The sequence below is a fragment of the Malaya genurostris genome, chromosome 1, assembly GCF_030247185.1.
Source record: "Malaya genurostris strain Urasoe2022 chromosome 1, Malgen_1.1, whole genome shotgun sequence".
Taxonomy (NCBI): Eukaryota; Metazoa; Arthropoda; class Insecta; order Diptera; family Culicidae; genus Malaya; species Malaya genurostris.
The window spans coordinates 5,761,793-5,782,288 of NC_080570.1; the positions used below are offsets into that span (position 1 = coordinate 5,761,793).

The 20,496-nt window shown below is 37.5% G+C and overlaps 1 protein-coding gene across 5 annotated transcripts in view; it reads left to right on the plus strand.

Annotated features, from left to right (window-relative positions):
* The window catches only part of LOC131431006 (uncharacterized), a 352,841-nt gene that overhangs the window by 315,259 nt on the left and 17,086 nt on the right, over positions 1-20,496 (plus strand). The window lies entirely within an intron of this gene.

Here is a 20,496-nt window from a genome sequence, read left to right on the forward strand (position 1 = left end):
ACAGAATGAACAGAATAATCTAAACAAGCCGAATGAACTGAATAAACTGACAAAACTGAATTAACTCAAGGGATCGATTCCGGTCACAATAATTGCATTTGGGTTGAGCTCGGCCGGAAAAATGGCAGCAATACCCGATACAGATACGGTGAAGTTATTCTTCTGCATGATAATATTTGATTCCACATCGCAAAAGTGGTCGAAATATAACCGGAAACAATTAAATAGAAGATCTTGTTTAACACCCTCTGCGCTCTTCGAACGTTGCTCAATCTGACTATCACTTGTTTCGATCGTCATCTATCTAACGAGCAATTTTTCTTTGTTTTGATTTTAGAGGTGTTAATCTTAGTTTCTGATCCTAAATTTATGCATGGAAAGACGATGACCATTTTGTTTTAGAAGGGATAAAACGGGCAAAGAAAAATTTAAATAAAATCGGTTTGGCTCTAGTTAAATACTCTGAATTTTAATCAAATTTGACCTGAATTATCTCAACTTGTGACTGCAATGACAAACCTTACGATATCATGGCCTATTTCGATTGAATTATCAACAGACGAATAGTTTTTTTTTCTAGAGCAATGCACGAAAAAAAATCTCCCCCATTTAATTTTTCAACTCATCCGACATGACAGTTTCCTTCGCCGTCGCCACACTTTCACTCCCAGTCGTTTTCATTCCCAGCCCGCGCGATACCTGATCCATTAGAGAGCGAGGTAGAGAGACCTAGACTAATTTTAATGGCCTCCCCAATAGATCATAAAATGATCTTCGCGCTGTAGCAACTAAATGGCACATTAAGGTATAAAATTAATTACCTCTGATGTAGATTAATTGTTTGCTGCTGCGAACCTGTTCCGTGGCGCACGGACCTGTCACCTTGACTGGTTACAATGTCGGAACCGCAACCGTTCGGTCAGAGTAGGCCTAGTCATAACAACAACGAAAAAAAAATCAAACGGTTTCATCGAGTTTTGTTGGTCGGGCTTAGCGTTGGCGCCAGTGGTCTTTCGTTCAATAGAACGGAACAACATTAACTGATTAGTAGCTAGAGTGAAGTTTTGTTTTTCTCTCGAAAGTAGTTTTGTGCTCCCATGGCGGTTTTACGGCACCTGATGGGTTGTGCTTTCACTGCAGTTCTAGTTTGAAATATCGTTTTCAACGGCCCCGCCTCCGCGTTTCGTTCGTCTGATAGAAGAAAATCGATTTTATGTACCAACACGAATTGCGTTAATGATTAGATTGTGGTAAGGAGGAAGCAAAAGTTTGTTAGCCGTTCGAGTTGATTCCAGAGACGCTGAAGGGGAAGGTGCATTAAAAATGTTCTCGATTCCAAAGTTTCCACTTTGCTCTTCTTTCTGGTGACCTTGACAACGGTTGATTGAACGGCATGGTTGGCTCCACTGCAATTCAATTATCGCAGAAGGCGACGGTGCTGGATGGAAGTTCTGATATCGAAGAAGATATAGTGCCCTCCAGCTCTCTCAGTCAGGGAAAAAAAAGCAATGAGCCGTTAAGAAGTCAGTCTAGGCCAATACGTGCCTTGAAGGTTGAGTTATCGATTGATGCTTGGTTGATTTTTGTTCCCCCTGATGATGAAGCGAAATCGTCTTGACAAACCAGCCAAGAGTGGATGGATGAATGTTATTAAAGCGGGGAAAATGATCTTTGAAACAAATTACCTTCCACGGATATGTTTTTTTTAGATCGTGTCGAAAAATAAAAACGAGAATTTTGATTACTTTTTCTCGAACTGTCTAATATTGTTAACCGAAGTGCTTTTTTCCCCGAAAGTGATCTGTTTTTACTCCCCGAATCCCCCTTCGAGTTTCGTGGCAACCGACCTACTGCGATCGCTTTTGCCTGCCGAGGTCATCACATCGTTTTTTTTACGCTCCAGTTGTTGACTGACAACTGGTTGCTAGGAGCTGTCACACACACACACACAAAATTAATAACTCATCTATTCTGGATTGAGAAAACTCACAACTAGAAAAATAATCCAACCTAGGCTAACCTGAGAACTGGTGCCGGAGGAGAACGCAATGATGCGGATACGCATCAGTGGCGAACTCGGCCAGAATTGATTTAGCGGGAAACTTTTGCACGCTTTTCTCCGACGACATCCGGCGCGGTTTCCGATTACTACATTGTTTTTTTTACTGCCATGGTTGGTCACAGACAACGGGACATGTTCGAGTGTTTCGAAATAAGCTTCTCGGGGTGTTGCTCAGTTTCGGAAACATTTCAAGTAAGACGAGACGAGATGCGCAACAATTCAACAGAAAAATATGGTGAGTTTACCTACTTACCCACTCCCACGTAATCGCCACAACTCCCTTCGCGATTCTGTCAGCTGCTCAAACATTCCTCACGCACCAGCCGTCGAAATACAAGCTCAATTCATTCAGAATTGTCTGAACTGAAGTTTCGGGTGCGGAAAGTCCGCGATCCGAACACCACCTCGGTAAAGTAAACAGCCGTTGTATGCAGAATGGTGTTTGTGTGTGAGTGTACTCCGACCGTATGGAATTGGAATTTTCCTCTCTATTTACGCATTTTTGCCAGCCTGCTTAGATAGATATATCCAACGGAGGCGGTTGGTAGAATTCAAACTCTCGTGGAACGAACAGTGGGATAGCAGCGATGAAATGCGTTAAGTTGAAAGTGTAATTCTTTTGGTTTATTTTAGATTTCTTAACTGTGGATTTAATTTTATAGTTTTGTTTTGCAAAAATGGAAGAATTTAAAGAAACGCATTGTTTTAGACGTAGAGCCATCTTGAGTATATAACGAAAGAACAGATTGAGAGAAAGATTTTTGAATACAACTATGACATCGAAACTGCAAAAAAGTTACTACAAAGAAAGTTACCGAAAGTTCCGAGACACATGAGCAAAAACACATTATATTGAATAGTTTTAAAATTCTTCTTATAAAGCCTATTATAAATAACACAAACAGGCACGTACTTAGAGGGGTCCTGGCCACTCCCGGAGTCAGAATAATAATAAATAATAATGAATGATGCGAAGCGAACAGTGTCAAAACTAAATGACATGGAGGTTAAATCCAGGGCATAATAAATGACGATAATAATACTGGATGACCGGAAAGAGAAAGTGCTCTAACTTACGATAGTTGGGCAAGATTCGGCAGATGAGGAAGTTATCCTGCCGCTGAATCCCGCATATACTTATTTAGGACTAAAAAGACGAACGCAAGTGCATTTCGAGTACATGTTTGGAAGAATTAATTATTATACGCTAATGATTACTCGACAGTAGACTGAAGTCGTGGTTCGAAGCGGCACGAGTGCATGGAAGGCTGGGTTTCTCGGTTTGTTATGGTATACTTTTGAAGGATTACCTCAATGCAAGTATTTGCGTGCATTAATGGAACGATTGCAGACCGAAATCGTGTGAAAGGGCCTCACATGAAGTATATGAGCATCGCTACTACGGTTAAAATCAACGGTTTAGGGCTCCAGTTACTTGCCCATTCACCTTGTTCACCTGATTTGGTCTCTTCGAACTATTATCTGTTCCCAAACCTTAAGTCATCCCTGAGAAATCGATGTGAGTTTCGTTTTAGAACTTGGGACCGCTACTTCCGGGACCTGATACCGAAACTAGCCAGAGTAAGTTTTTGGAAATTCGAAATTTTTCACAAGTCTTTCGGTTTTTTGTGCTCTAGAAATGTTCATTTAGAAGATCTCAGACATGTGCGACTGAAATGGCATGACAGTAAACGTTAAGAAATGTAACACAATGTACTTCTCTCGGTCACAGTTACAAATTTAATTTAAATACTTGATAATGATGATTCCAGTGTCTGTTGGAAAAAAAACCGGTAAAAGGTGCACCGAAAATTTTGTACATAAGCAATCGTCAGTAACATAATATTTTATCTGAAGGGGCCCCTCCCGAAACGAAATCCTGGGTACGGGCTTAACCACAATTAATATCGCATGAAGTAGACAAAAATACTCCTTAGAAAATCAGGGAATCACTTACACGCGTTTTTTCACCACGGATTTTTTTTAAAGAAATTTTAACCGGTTTTCTGATTAACACAGTAATTTTAGCTTAAATCGGACCGTAGCTAAAATGGGATGGGCAAAATCGGTCGTTTTAAAGAAGCGCTCAAAATTCGATAGTTTTTTTTTTTTTTTTTTTTTTAAACTATTCATTGGAATATGAGTTAAAATTAAATTAATAGGATTTAAATTGGGTGTTCAGCCACAAGTGGTGACTTTTCAGCCCTGTTATATATATATATGATTTGGTTATTACCATGAAGACATTATTTGCTTCCGCAATTCTGAAATTTTTGTGTAGGGAAAATTCTAAACCTACTTGTATTGTGTAATGGGGAAAAGGAACTTATATACTAACTTACTAACTAATACAGAGAGCGAATCGATTCAATTGAAGATTGCATCGATTTTTGTCGGAATTTGCTTATAATATTATGTGACATTACATCTAATGGTTCTATATTTGTGAGTCTGTGTAACTCATTTGTGCTAAACCAGGGAGGACGCTTCAAAATCATTTTCAGAATTTTATTCTGAATCCTTTGAAGCGTTTTCTTCCTGGTGGAACAACAACTTGACCAAATTGGTACCGCATAAAGCATGGCTGGTCTGAAAATTTGTTTATAAATTAACAGTTTGTTTTTTAGACAGAGCTTAGAATTTCTGTTTATAAGAGGATATAAACATTTAATATATTTATTACACTTTGCCTGGATTCCTTCAATGTGATCCTTGAAAGTGAGTTTTTTGTCATACGTTAAACCTAAGTATTTAGCTTGATCAGACCATGTCAATTCCAAGCCATTCAATTTAAGAATGTGATTATTGTTTGGTTTAAGAAAAGAAGCTCTTGGCTTGTGAGGAAAGATAAAATTCGATAGTTCTACCGAAAGAACCAGTTCTGTTGAACCGTTTGTTCATTCTTCTGAAATTTTGTATGTTCCTCCGAAAAAATACGAGAACCATAAATTATATTTTGTAGTAAACAAATGCAATAGTGAGTATTTTTGGTATGTATTTATACCAATAATCATTCTCCTTTGGGTACTTTTTTAAAGATCGCGATTGTATCAAATTTTTACCATATTCTTAAAATCGGTTCCGAAATACGCAGTTACTGTACGCAGCTCTCAAAGGATTTGATTACTTCCATTTCCATCGGAAATAGAATAGAGAACTATCATTCTTCAGTGAAAAAAACTCTTGTTCACTCATTCTTCTAGAAGAACTAGTTCTTTTGAACCGTTTGCGAACGGATTGCACATCTCTTGTTCTTATCACAATAAAAAAATCCGAGCAAAACATTTCGTCTTTTAGGGATTCTAGTACCTTATGGGTAGCTGATTTATCCATAGTACATATGACTATTTCAGTTACCATCAGTGTTGGTGATTGCCGATAATTTGGCTCTACATTGTATACAACATTTTCAATCTGGTAGAAGATGTTACAAGAACTCGCTGCCTCTCAATGTATGAACCGTGAGAGAATTGTTCTACATTTCTTCGCTCCACTTTATACTGATCGGCGCTGTGTGGAATTTACCAAGAGAGAATTGCAAGCTGACAATCATGCCATGCCGGTTTTTTGTTGCTGCGATGATATCCGTCTCTCTTTGATGCCACTTATTGAGACGTATGAAGAGTTGGTAGAGAGCGTTCTTTAATACGATAAAAGCCATCATTGTCTACTCCTAGTCTTCCTAGTATCCAATTAGTAAACTTTTGATTTAGCTAGGTAATCCGTCCAAACGATTTTTTCAAAGCAATTAATAAATTTTATAAGACAGTATGCTGGATGACTGCTAATTTCAAATCGGTCACAGTTTTATGAGAGATTTCAAATACGCTAATCATACTGCTCCTATTCCTCTTAGATAGTCTTAAGGAGGGGGTAGGGTCTAAATGATACAAAAATCATCATTTTTGCGATTTTTTTTTCAGAATTATTTTTCAACAAAATAAATTCAAATGTTTTGCATGATAGAAGGCATCATTCAAACAACATTTTGTAATTTTTTCATGGAAAAATATTGAGAAACAAGTCGGTGAAGAGGTATTTTTGAAGACGATTCTTAGAAATCATGATTTGCGGTGTCCACTGTATCTCAGCGCAGACTAATCAGAAGTGAACAAATCAAAGCAGCATAGTTAGAGTAGAAGTTGTTCTAGACCCCAACGTGTCTGTTTGATTTTTTTATTGTTTCAATTTTTGATGGTTGTTCAAATTGAAAACTACGTGTTTCCACGAAAAAAATTGCCGTTTTGTAGCCGTAAATCCTTCCCAAAGTAAAAAAAAAACGAAAAAGAAAACGTTGGGGTCTGGTTTTTTATATGTAGAAAGTGTGTGCAAAATTTAAAGAAAAAATGGTGCAGTAGTTTTTGAATGACGATGGACACGGACTTTCAGAAGCTGCTTTCGAGGAAAACGCGTTAAAAGTTTTTTGTCTATAAAATCAATGGAAACAATTTATTACTCAAGAGAGCCCGCAGGGTCTATCATTTTCAAAAAATCATATTTTTTCTTCTATAATTTGTTATAATGAAACATTTCAATAATGTTTTGTCAAGTTTTCAAGTCAATCGAAGCAGAAATCTTGAGCCTGTGTGCCGATCTCTTACTTCTTCGCAGTATGAGATAAGCAAAGATAAAGGTCTATAACTTGCTGAGTTTTGTTTCGATAGAATATTCTTGAAATGTTTTACTACAAAAAAATACAAAGAAAAAAATAAATGATTTTCCGAAAGTGTTAGACCCCACCCGCCCCTTAAATCTTCGAAGTATTCTGGACATCCTGTATTCGTCCACGCTCTCTTAAATTTCTAGTCCTCTGATCTTCCTAAATTTCTTGAGCTCTATATTTTTTTTCTAAACTTTCAAGGCTATTGGAGCTCTCTTGACTCTTTGGAAACTGTTAAATTACAAAACAATCAGAAATCTGTCTTACTGTGGGTGATTTTAACTATCGATTCTGTTTGGAATCTAAGCATTCTGAATATCTGCCTTTTATCGCGGTTTCTTCGGTTTCATTTTACTATCTCTCTTTTTATTTCTGAGCACTTTATACTCACTGGAAATTATCGATTCTCTCAGACTCTCTGTTTTCCTAAGTTTTACGAAATTCACTAGATTTTCCGAGGAACTGAACTCTAAAGGGTAGAAAACTCACTGAACAAGTTTAAGGTCAAATACTGGTTTGACCTTAAACTAAAGTCTTTGACTCATTCCCCGGATCTCTGTTGAAACGTCAATTTTTAGAGATCAATAAGGTTGAATTTTTGGTGACACAACGAGCTTTTAATTCGAATATGTCAGTAAGGAAAATTGCAAAAAAATTGGTTTCCTGCCAGCTTCGCCCATAACATTCTCTTAATCTTTCGATACACGTTTGATAACAGCCAGGAAGACTGGAAGCGGAACAAAAAAGAGACGCGTAGATCAAGCAAATATTGCTGAAGAGACCAGATCTTTCGGTATGTGCTGCGGTTAGAAAAAACATGACTATAACTTTCGTGCATATTACAAGCATCGGAAATGAATGAAGTTGGTCAATGTTAAAACTTTATTGAACCGTGATGGTACTTTACTAAAACCCAAACTCGCAGATTGTATCGCGAATATGAAGTTTTCCTACGTGATAATGTACGATGAAACGTATAGGCTGGAAGACTTCAAGCAGCTTCCTGAAATACTGCCATTCAACGAAGTGGCGTAGTGGAGCATATCAGGACGAAGAAAAAGGCCAAGTTTCCCAAAAAAAATATTTGGTTTCGCAGGCAATATACAGCTGTGGTTGAGTAAAACAAAACTTTGTCGCTACCGGAACGATAAACAGGAGAATATACCGTGAATAATGCATAAAGAAGTGATTCTTACCATTCCTACGTAGTCCTGACGCTTCCCCGCTATTCTGGTGTAATTTCGCATCATGCCACTTCGTCAAAGATGTTTTGGAATGGTACAAAGCAAATGAAGTCCATGTTGCACTGAAAGAGGCGAATCCACCTAACTGCCTATTGGGCTCTCGCGAAGGAAGAATACTCTCAATATAAACAACAATCTACAATTATAGGAAAAATTTGGAAATGCTGGATAAAAGCAGCTAAATCGGTTACAGAGAAGTCTGAACAATGGGTAATGGCTGGAGTGAACTCCGAAGTTCGCAGTTCAGTCATGCAGCCTAATTAAGTAACTGTAATCAGTTTGAGGATGACTAACAGTTCGGCTGAAAAGTTCGTATCGTTTAATAGAAACACACATTTTTTGCCAAAATTCGTTTTTATTATTCAACATAATTGCCATCAGAGGCGATACAGCGATTATAGCGATCTTCCAACTTTTCGATACCATTTTTGTAGTACGATTTGTCCTTTGCTTCAAAATAGGCCTCAGTTTCAGCGATTACCTCTTCATTGCTTCTAAATTTTTTATCAGCGAGCATTCTCTTGAGGTCTGAGAACAGGAAAAGTCACTGGGGGCCAAATCTGGAGAATACGGTGGATGAGGGAGCAATTCGAAGCCCAATTCGTTCAATTTCAGCATGGTTTTCATCGACTTGTGACACGGTGCATTGTCTTGATGAAACAAAACTTTTTTCTTCTTCAAATGAGGCCGTTTTTTGAAATTTTCGTTCTTCAAACGCTCTAATAACGCAATATAATAGTCACTGTTGATGGTTTTTCCCTTTTCAAGGTAGTCGATGAAAATTATACCATGCGAATCCCAAAATACAGACGCCATAACCTTACCGGCCGATTGTTGAGTCTTTCCACGCTTTGGGTTTGGTTCATCGCGTGCAGTCCACTCAGCTGACTTTCGATTGGACTCCGGAGTGAAGTGATGGAGCCATGTTTCGTCCATTGTTATATATCGACGAAAAAAATCGGTTTTATTTCGATATAACAGCTCCAAACACTGCTCAGAATCATCAATTCGTTGTTGTTTTTGATCGATTGTGAGCTCACGCGGCACCCATTTTGCATAAAGCTTTCTCATATCCAAATATTCGTGAATAATATGTCCAACACGTTCCTTTGATATCTTTAGGGTGTGAGCTATCTCGATCAACTTCACTTTACGGTTATTGAAAATCATTTTGTGGATTTTTTTCACTGCGTTCATCGTCTTCGGAGCTCATATGACCAGTACGAAATTTTGCAAACCACTTACGACGAATTGTTGCTTCGCCCGGTGCAGAGTCTGGATAACACTCATCAAGCCATTTTTTGGTATCGGCGGCACTTTTTTTCATCAAAAAGTAGTATTTCATCAACACACGAAATTCCTTTTTTCCATTTTTTTTCACAATAACAAAAGTAGCTTCACTCAAAATGCAATATCTCACAAACTAATAATCAGACAGCTGTCAAATTTATACACGTATCTTTTGAAGGTTGGTACTAACTGAAAATGGTATGGATTTAATTCTAGTGGCGCCCTCTCATAGAAACGATACGAACTTTTCAGCCGATCTGTTAATAATGCATAATTAAATGAATAAAAAAATGCATCTTGGATTAAATGAACAGTAAATTTATTTTGTTCAAAATTTAATCTACACAGATTTGGTCGCGAACAAGCCTTACTATAAGAGCAAGATCTCGATATGATTTTAGTCGGCATCACTGCCGTGAAACGAGCGAATCATCGGCACCTGATGAACTTTTGACCACCCACCATCCGACGGTACGCCTACTGTGTCAGATTAAATTGTAAATGCTTTCTCGCAGGCCTGGCCTCGCTTCCGGGTACAAGCGCGAACGCAACGCAGCAGTGCCAAAGTCACCTCGTCGTCGTCGTCATCATCGTCGTCGCCTTCTGCGATTCAACTCACATCGGGATTGAGTTTTTTTTTCGTTCATGCAAACCGCGAAATCGCATCATCGTAGTGAAGTGTAAATTCGCTCGCGTAGAACCTGCCAAGAAGAGTGATTATCAAATCAATCATTTGGATTTAGCTAACCAAAGGCCTCTTGATTGACACATCGGTCGATCGGGCCCACCGGTGGCCGGCCGGTGAGAAAACAAAAAGGTCGTGTGTGTCTCGTGACTTGATGCTTACGTGATTCTTGTTTGTCCACCACCGACCGGGTGCACAATAATGAAGTGTATCAACAACCCCTCGCCGTACGATTGATTGCGACGAAGATGGAAGATTGCGGTCCATCGGTCAATTTGGTCTGTGCGTGACAATCTGATCCGGCAAATCGTTGCAAAAACGAAAAAAGAAAAGAAAATGGTTTCGTGTAAGTCCTGCCCGATTCGGATCTACCACCAGACTAACAACCAACCCATTGTCCATAATTCTAATCTCTCGGTTTGGTACTGCGAAGGTGTGTAACGAGCGCGCGTGTGATGAGTGGCGATTAAGCGGTTTGATTCGACGATTTTCGGACCCGATAACAGGTGGACTTGGATTCGAGATTGAATTTTGAGTTTCGGTCACTGATTTGAACCTATTCTATTTGGAATGTAGATTTTTTTTCCCCCATTATTCGTGGATGACGAATTTCAAATATTTATCCAGACCAGCAGGAGCGCAGTTCGTTATCAGGAGAAAGGGGCCTCAGTCCTGGTCTTATCGAATGGTTGTCGGTAGAAAAGCAATTAGATAGGGTGTTATCTTGGGTAAACAACCTCCGTTAGAGTATATTTCCCAACCTGTTAACAAGTTGGTTTATTCACTAAAAACTAGAACTGTTTTTTTTTATTTTGTCGAATACGTCAAAATAGTCTGCAGTGCGCGCATCGTCGTGCTGAAAATAGTTTTCCGTCGTCGTCGTCGTTGCGGTCCACGATGTGCGCCATCTGCCGCAGCGATGAGAAAACGAATAACTCTTGTGAGTTTGTCTCCCGGTTGCTTGGATGTGTGTTTGTTTATATGCGTTTGCCACATTCTCCGCCAATGGGAAGATTTATCGAATTTCGGCAACGTTCGCAGCTGACCTCCTGGCGCTGGGAACCGAGCGATGTGTCAGATTTTTATTATAACTTGTCCCTAGGTTGTAGGATGTTTGGCAACCCGGTGATCGTAAACAATACGTTACATTCCGATACAACCGGTACTGTGCGGCAAACACCGAATCCTGTCATAATCTATAATTAAAATCGATTAACTCGAACTCGAAATGGCACACATTGGTCCAGAAGAAACCGCCAGAGTGGAAGAAGTCTTATCTAAACAATTTCGTCCTCCGCACTGCCAGCCAGCCGCGTCCAAATTCCAAACTATAGGTCGATTGTGCGAGCATCCGTTCCACGGTTTACGTAAACCACCATTCCCCTGTGAACCTGCCGCTTGCAGCAAACACGGCGCTCCTTTCCGTCTCTATGATGGATTGGTGAGCGGTAAACAACATTCAGCGGGTCGAGAATGGCAAATCGCCAAATTCGAACTTTACTTGTTTTATTTTCTCCGTTGGCTTTTGTAGATCCGACTTGGGGGATATTTTTTTGTACTAGGGTGGTCAGCACTGATCCTTTGAAAAAAATCATAAAAACTTTTTCGCTGGGAACTTGACACGTGACCAGGGTTGCCATCAGACGAAACCCCTTACTAGAACACTACCGCAATCAGTACGTGAACCCGACCGACCAACTGTGACTCCGAAATTGTTTGAACTGCGTTTAGCAACGCCGTTTTTTTTCATGTTTACAGACGCCATCGCACAAATGGTCGTTCTTTTTTTATCCCTCACCCTGTTCAACTTCGGTTTGTTTACCTTCGTCGGATATCGTTGAGTCAGATTGCAAGTAAGGGAGTAGCTTCCCGGAATAGCAGCGTTTTGCACTCGGAATGTAGTTGCCTGGTGGGCGACGGCAGGTGATGTAAATGAATGTCTGATAAAATGAGGCTAGATTCAGTCCTCGACGAATCCTGCACAGAACATTATGGGGTTTATTTAAACTTCTAAATACAATTTTTATTTTGCGACACATCCACAGAAGTTTGTTTTTACTAATAATTTCGCTCGAAAACTGATGATCTGACAAGGAATTTGAAGCTGCAGAATAAAGTATTGAAGTCACATTCTTGAAAGCGTTTAACACTTGCAGTACGATTAAATTACATTTTTTTTACGTTCCGAGCAATGGATTTATGTATCCTGATTCTACGGTTTTCTTTTCAAACTATATTAATTGAATTGTGAGTATTTGGCGTTTACTTTAAATATCAAATCGAGCTGAATACAATTTAAGAGAGAGAACATTCATGTGTCAAAAGCTCGAAATATGCATAATTGAAAATCTGATAAAATTAGTCCACAAAATAAGTCACATTCTAGGAACAAAAGTTGTTCTTAGTAAGAATTGGAACCAGCATTTTTTTTTCTTTTTTTTTATATTATTCCAGTTCTCGACATTTCACGCATTTTTGAAGACTGCTCCAGAATAAATAAAATAAAATAAAATAAAATAAATAAATCAAAAAATTGGCAACAACAAAATTTTCTCTATTGTGTTGCAGAATTGTGCGAGGATTTTCGAAGTTGCGCGGTTTTCTTGTTTCGTCTTAGAAATGCACAAAGCGTCGAGTTCTAGTGTTATCCCGACATTTGTTTTTAGCTCAGCGCTCTGACAGTTTTCGTTTAAAAAAAAACTTTCGAGATTTCACCATTTTTTCTCGACGTTTTATGCATTTCTACGACATTCGGCCTCAAACATTTTCTTTCGGAAATCTCAAAATCAAGGGTCCAAAGCCGATTTCGAAAGTCTCAAAATCAAAGCCCCAAGGTCATTTTATTTCAAACAAATTTCTGTCTAGATAACATCAGATCTCGATGTTTCATGAATTCTTGAGGACACTGAGGGAATTAAAAAAAATCTATGCTATTGCGATTTTTTTGACGCGGATTTTCGAAGTTATGCAGTTTATTTTGAGGTTTTTTATCCGATACACAAAAAAAAGACTTCAGTGTAAAGTCAAAACCACTCATACTAATCTAAACCATATTTAATGACAGCTGTGTTTCATTGGAGGTAAATTTCTTCGTTTATTTGAAAATTATTTGTTCGCAGATAGTTTTATTGAAAATCGTTTGGAAATTATTCCTTCGAAAATCGTTTCCCAGAAAATCACTAGGCCAAAGGTCAATTCGTCAAAACTCATTTCACCATAAATTGTCTAGTCAAAACTCATTTCACCATAAAATCGTTTCGTCTGATTCCATTTCGTCGAAAATTCGCTTCACTGAAAAAAAAACCGTTTCGCTGAAAATCGTTCCAACAAAAACTATTTCACAGAAAATCATTTTTTCGAACTACGTCTCAACAACACTCATTTCGTCGTAAATCGTCTCGCTGACACTCAATTCACTGAAATTCGATTTTTCGAAAATCATTGCATTTGAAAATCGATTCGACGAAAATCATTCGACCGAAAAAATTTTTCCCATACATTGTTTCGCGTAAATCACTTTGATCGATTGTGGTTTCATCACAAATCTGCTCGCCATAAGAAATTTCGATGAGAATCTCCTCTTGAAAAAAGTAATTCCATCAAAAATCGCTTCGTTAAGAGGCACTTTATCGAAAATCGTTTCGTCTGATGTCATTTCCTCAAAAAGTCCGTCCCGGTAGGTAGCCATTTCATCGAAAATTCGCTTCATTGGAAAAAAACCCGTTTCGCTGAAAATCGTTCCTCCGAAAATTATTTCATTGAAAGACATTTCTCCGATGATCTTTTCGACGAACGCCGTTTCAACTTATTTAATCATTTCGTCGTGAATCGTCTCGCTGACACTCACTTCACTGAAATTCGCTTTGCCGAAAATAATTGCATTGAAAATCGTTCCAGCGAAAATCATTCGGCCGAAAAAAATTCTCCATTAATTGTTGTTTCGCGTAAATAACTTTTTATCGATTGTGGTTTCATCACAAATCGTTTCGCCACAAGCAATTTCGATAAAAATCTCGACTTAAAATTGTAATTCCATCAAATATCGCTTCGTTAAGAGACATTTCACCGAAAATCGTTTCGCCACAAGCGACTTTTTCGATCTCTTCCAAAAAAAAAGGAAATTCCATCGAAAATTGCTTCGCTAAAATATATTTCACCGAAAATCGTTTCGTCACAAGCGATTTCGATGGAAATCTGTTCTAAAAATAAAAGTTATTCCATCGAAAATCACTTCGTTAAAGGACATTTAACCTAAAATCGTTCTGTCATTCGCAATTTCGATGAAAATCTCTTCGAAAAAAAATGTAATTCCATCGAAAATCGTTTCGTCTGATGTCATTTCGTCAAAAATTCCGTCCCTGTAGGTAGCCATTTCATCGAAAATTGCTCCACTCAAAATCGTTCCACCGAAAACTACTTCACTGAAAGTCATTTCTCCGATGATCTTTTCGACGAACGCCGTTTCAACTTATTCAATCATTTCGTCGTAAATCGTCTCGCTGACACTCACTTCACTGAAATTCGCTTTGCCGAAAATCATTGCATTGAAAATCGTTCCGGTGAAAATCATTCGACCGGAAAAAAATTCCCCATTAATTGTTGTTTCGCGTAAATCACTTTTTATCGATTGTGGTTTCATCACAAATCTTCTCGCCACAGGAAATTTCGATGGGAATCTCCTCTCAAACAAATGTAATTCCATCGAAAATCACTTCATTAAGAGGCATGTTATCGAAAATCGTTCCGACTGATGTCATTTCGTCAAAAATTCCGTCCCGGTAGGCAGCCATTTCATCGAAAATCGCTTTACCGAAAATCATCGCATTGAAAATCGATTCGACGAAAGTCAGTTTCGTCACAAGCAATTTCGATAAAAATCTCGACTTAAAAAAAGTAATTGCTTCGAAAATCGCTTCGTTAAGATACAATTTGACCGAAAATCTTTTTAGCATAAGCTATTTCGATGAAAATCTCTTCTTGAAAAAAGTAATTGACTCGAAAATCGCTTCGATAAAAGATATTTCACCGAAAGTCGGTTCACCACAAGCAATTTTGATGAAAATCTCTTTCAAAAATGAAAGTAATTCCATCAAAAATCGCTTCGTTAAGAGGCATTTAGTCGAAAATCGTTTTGCCACAAGCAATTTCGATGAAAAACTTCATTGCATTGAAAATCGCTTCGTTAAGAGACATTTCACCGAAAATCGTTCCACCTCAAGCAATTTCGATGGAAATCTCTTTCAAAAATTAAAGAAATTCCATCGAAAATAAATAAATTCAAAATAGACGAAAATGACGATAAATAAATGTCACTCTCAGCTCCGCTTGCAAATATTATAATGATACTATTGTCCAGTTAACGACATAAGCGGAAGAGTACACTGAGGTCTTTTTTTATGCGGTTTTTTTACGCGACTTTTTTTATGCGAATTTTTATAGTTATGCGGGTTTTTTTATGCGTTTTTTTATGCGGTACGTAAATTCGCATAAAAAAAAAGACTTCAGTGTAGTTTCCAAAATGAAGTTCTTCTTTCATTTACCCTTTCAGTCATGTTCGGTTTTCAGTAAAAACTTTTTTTTTTCTTTCCGCTGAAAGTTATTTCCACGGAAATTTTTTCTACGGAACCAATTTAACCGGGTTATCCGAAAATCGTTTCGTCAAAAGTCATTCGATATTTATTTCGACAAATGTCATTTGAATATTAGTTAGTCTTTTCCAAAATCGTTTGAATGATAGTCCGTTTTGCCGAAAGACATTTCACCGAAAATCGATTTAAAGAGTTTTTTCTTTTCGATGGAATTTCATTTATTTTTGAAAGAGATTTCCATCGAAATTGCTTGAGGTGGAACGATTTTCGGTGAAATATCTCCTAGCGAAGCAATCGCATTTTTTGAGAAGAGATTTTCATCGAAATTGCTTGTGGCGAAGCGATTTTCAGTGAAATTTCTTTTAAGGAAGCAATTCTCGAAGCAATTACTTTTTTAAGTCGAGATTTTTATCGAAATTGCTTGTGGCGAAACTGACTTTCGTCGAATCGATTTTCAATGCAATGATTTTTTCTACTCGTTCAACCGAAAAACGTTCCACCGAAAGAAATTGAACCGGGCATTTATTCTTTGAATGTCATTTCACCGAAACTCGTTTCACCGAAAATCGTTTCTCTGTGGTTGATTGAACTGCGAATCGATTCACCGAACGTAACTGCGTTCGTCGATAGGTAAGACTTTCTGATGTGACTGTCCTAGATCTGGGTTCACAAAGTGGACTCGCAAGAGTACATCTTTTATTATTTGAACGACTGAAGTCAAAAACAGGATAAGTGCAACTTAGTTTAAAAAACCCGTTAAGGTATTTTTAAATGCAAAACCCGGATAAAAACATTGAAAACAAAAACCGCACATGGATTTTGCAATGCAAGAATCGTTTAAAAACATCTTTTTGGAAAAACCGGACAGAAAAACTTTGAATGCAAAAATCGGACAGAAACATAACCGGTTCTTCCAAAACAAATGTATTTATCAGGTTTTCGCATTCAAAGTTTTTACCGACTGTCGCTGTGGACGAAGCATGGTTTGCTTATTTGTTACGGGCAACTTAATCTATGCTGCATTCCCAAACGATTCTTGGATTGCAAAATCCATGTCCGGTTTTTGCTCTCAATGTTTTTATCCGGTTTTTGCATTCAAAAATACCTTAACGGGTTTTCCAAACTAAGTTACACTTATCCGCGTTTTGCTTTCAGTCGTTCATTTGTAACATGAAGTAAATTCAAATAAATTTCTTGATTTAATTGTATGATTTGACGGAACGATTCTTTCGTTTGAATGACCCATCCAGAGAAATAGCTTCCGGTTGAGCAGACTTTGGCGAAATAACTATTTTTTTTCGGTGAAACAATCCTTTTGGCGAAATGGCTTTCGGTGAAACGGCTCGTTTAGCGAAATGACCTATTTGTCGAAATCACTTATCATTGTGAAATTGCCGTTTCGGCCGATTTAAATGAAAATATCCATTCGAAGAAAATATTCATTAGACGAATCTAACCTTTCGACTAATTGGTCCTTTCGGCGAATTGACCCTCTCGGTGAAATGACCCTGACTGATTGGTTTGGATTGATTTTTATGATTTTTCCGATATAATCACAGCCATATTCGCCGTTATTCTTCTTAAGGGGAATCACTTTTGCACCATTCTTTTTGAAAAAACGAAATATATCGCGAAATCCGTAAATAAATCGCGAAACATGCTTGGAAAACATTCTGCCTTATGTCGGTTTCGTTTGAGAAAACTGTAACTTACCCACACACCAAAAAAAAATTGAATTTTACAGGTGACTGAATCCCTCATACGATGTAATTCATAAAGACCTAATTTGTCAAACGACTGAAAATTTCTGTAGTAATGACTTAAAGTTAGATTAGCTTGAATTTTACTGGTTTCGACTGTAACTTGCGGTCTGCTAGCAGGTGTGACTGTATGAATGTAAATGTACATTTTACCAGCCAAGCAGATGCATGCTTCTGTGGCTCAGTCGATTACCAGACGTACTTGCGATCCAATGATTCTCGGTTCAAGTCGCGGCGGTTGCTGTCAGTATTTTTTTTTTATTTCAATGATTTTCATCTCATGGAGTTTTAGACATAATATTAAATGTTCCTCTACGTAAATTTGCGTGAACTGCGACGCTCCATTTATGTACATCTAAAAAGATGTAAAATCACTGAGTTTTTTTTAAGTGTACAGGGTTACAGTTTGTTTCATCAAAAAAAGATACTCGAAACTGTATCATTTTCAGTTCAACAACGTTGAAACTAGGTTCGAAAGTTCGAAGTTAGAGAGAGGGATTGCTAAGAGTGCCGTAATAATCGAAAGAGAAAGTAAACATAGACAATCTGTCATTTGCACTTAGGTCGTAATGATATCACTATACAGAATTTATTGGAGTTAACTCTAGAAGCTCTGCGTCGGATCAAGAAAATCACATATCTGGGCAACTTTGCATAAAATGCAAACCTGTACCAAACCAACCCTTCAGTTTGATTTTCTGTTGAAAATGGTCGAATATTTTCAAACTCGCATCACTCGGAGTATCCCCCGAATGTTACATTAAAATCACAGTGCGAGAAATAATGTGATAAAAAGATAGGTCAATAATGTCAAAAACATGACGGGACTGAAGTGACTGGAACGCTTCTCTGGAATTTGTAAAGATGTGTTCTGACCAAAGGGTCTTTAAATATTCGAGTCACCGCAAATTACTCACTACTAAGGCGGAGCTAACGCAAACAGAAATGTTACCAACAAACAAAAATCTCTTTAGCATGTGAAATTACCATGGAAAAACTGAGTCTGAACAACTGAACCGAATTACTCTCCATTTAATGTTATTTTTGTTCAACAAATAAATTAAGTCTGGATTTCAATTATGACCGGTTAAAAACTAATTAGTAGAAGTGATTTATTGCTGACGGAAATCAAATCAAATCAAATCAAATACAGTAAAGATTCATTGAGTTCCAAATTAATGTAAAACGAGTCTGACATTTAATCAAATCAATTTTGGCTAATTCGATTGAGTCTACGTCTTCGACAATCCCCTCGGCCCAATCAAAGTAGGCTTATTGACGGTAACTCTTCCACGACCATATTTTCCATATTCGAACACCGATCAAAGCAAGCTCTGACTTGCAGTTTCGGCAATTTGCGCTCGAATGCTCGTGACTATACTTTTTATTTCCCGATATTATTAATCGTTTAATCGACGAATCGGCGTTAAAGGAATCGATAGGTTTTCCCAAAAAAAAAACGAAATGTTTCATAGGTTCCGATTAATGACCCGCCCCAGGGGGGAAAGGCAATCTCGAGTGACTGGTAAACAGCTGCCATATTTGGCAGAGCCCAATCTTTTCGAGTACGAATAGAAGGCCGTCGAGTAGCCAGCACAGCGCCCACCTCGTGGCTCACGAGAGCACATGCAAATCAAGACGGAGTTGGGACGTAGGGTGACTCATTTTTTTTTTCGAATGTTCGTCCGTCCACTCACTTATCGACGCACAGTGATGCCAAGGTGGCAGAAATCCAAAAAATAAATTTATTTTTTTCATGCACTGTATTAATTTTTTTGAATTCTCAGATAAGTGAAGGATTACAGTTTAAAGTATGAAATTTTTTGAATAAGAAATAATCTCTCCATATCCTCTCGAAGATAGGGTATTGTAAACTTTCTTTTCATCCTTCCATACAAAATATATGGCGCAATGATGATGTTTTGCAATTAGAGTTCTATATAGGTAGGAATGGGCTGCCACTATCCAGTAGTATATGATTTTATAGCATTTTTTCTCTACTTTTCAGAAACCACTATGCGATCCTGCACATTTCAGCACCTTAAAAGTTATTTTCAATTGTTTGTGGGGTCGACAAAAAAAATCACAAAAACTAGGGCCAGACTTTTGTAACTGAAGTCGGTGTCAGTAAAATTTAAATAAACGGCTTTATGATAAATAAAATCAGAATATTTATAACATACATAACGTAAAATACCTATATAAATGTCGTTATATAAATCTATTTATAATATATCAGGCTTTTAAATAAATTATTGAAGTTTCATGATTTTTAGTGAGAGTATCATTGCAGTGCCGTTTTTCAAAGTATAGTCTATCGTTATATACCACCACTAAGACTTGGATACCACGTTTGAAAAATTCCTTTTCTTCAGATTCAAAAAATGAATCGATTTTTTTGGTGTCGTAGTTTTTGAAATTGACCTGACAAGTTATGCGCCATGGATTGGAGCAAATGGCAACCGTATGGAACAATGTCTGATAAAAATGAGGCAGAACTTTTCATTGTAGCGATTATAAAAAAAAACTTGTACAATTTTCAAAGCATGGAGTCTTGCATTGTCATGAAGCAAAAATACTATGCCATGAAGATCTTCATATTGCGTCCGCTTATCATGCAATGCTTTGTCCAAACGCATTTAAGTAGCTCATAATAAATAGCGCCCAGTTAATCTCACCACATGCACTTTTTCTGTTCTCCGGAACTTTCTTGTAGTCCATATAAAAGTTCCCAAATTCGAACCACGAAAACCACTTTATGTATGTTTGTTCAGCGTCTTTTTTTTCGTCATTTTTTTTTACATAGTTTGATAAGATACTTTAACATAATAAAAATCCACTATTATTAGTAAAGCGGTAGTATTCAACCAAATTTTATTTTGTACTTGTGTTGGTGTTCTTTCATAAAGTCGTATTTTTGTTGAAAACAAAAATAATTTTTTTTATTGTTACTCTCCCATCTTTAATCATAGTGCAATAAACTACATCAGTTGTATGTTACAACATATCGGAAAATAAAAATATTAAGATAAGCCCTTCTGGAGAAAATTGATATTTTCAAGACATAAGGAAAGGTTTTTTTTCTCTGTGTATACATTTTCCACACAGGTTTAATCATTATTTGAAACATTAGTTAAAGCTCCTTATCAATCACGAAATAAATAAAAATACACTAGTTAATTTATTTAAAAAAGTCGTCATTTTCCG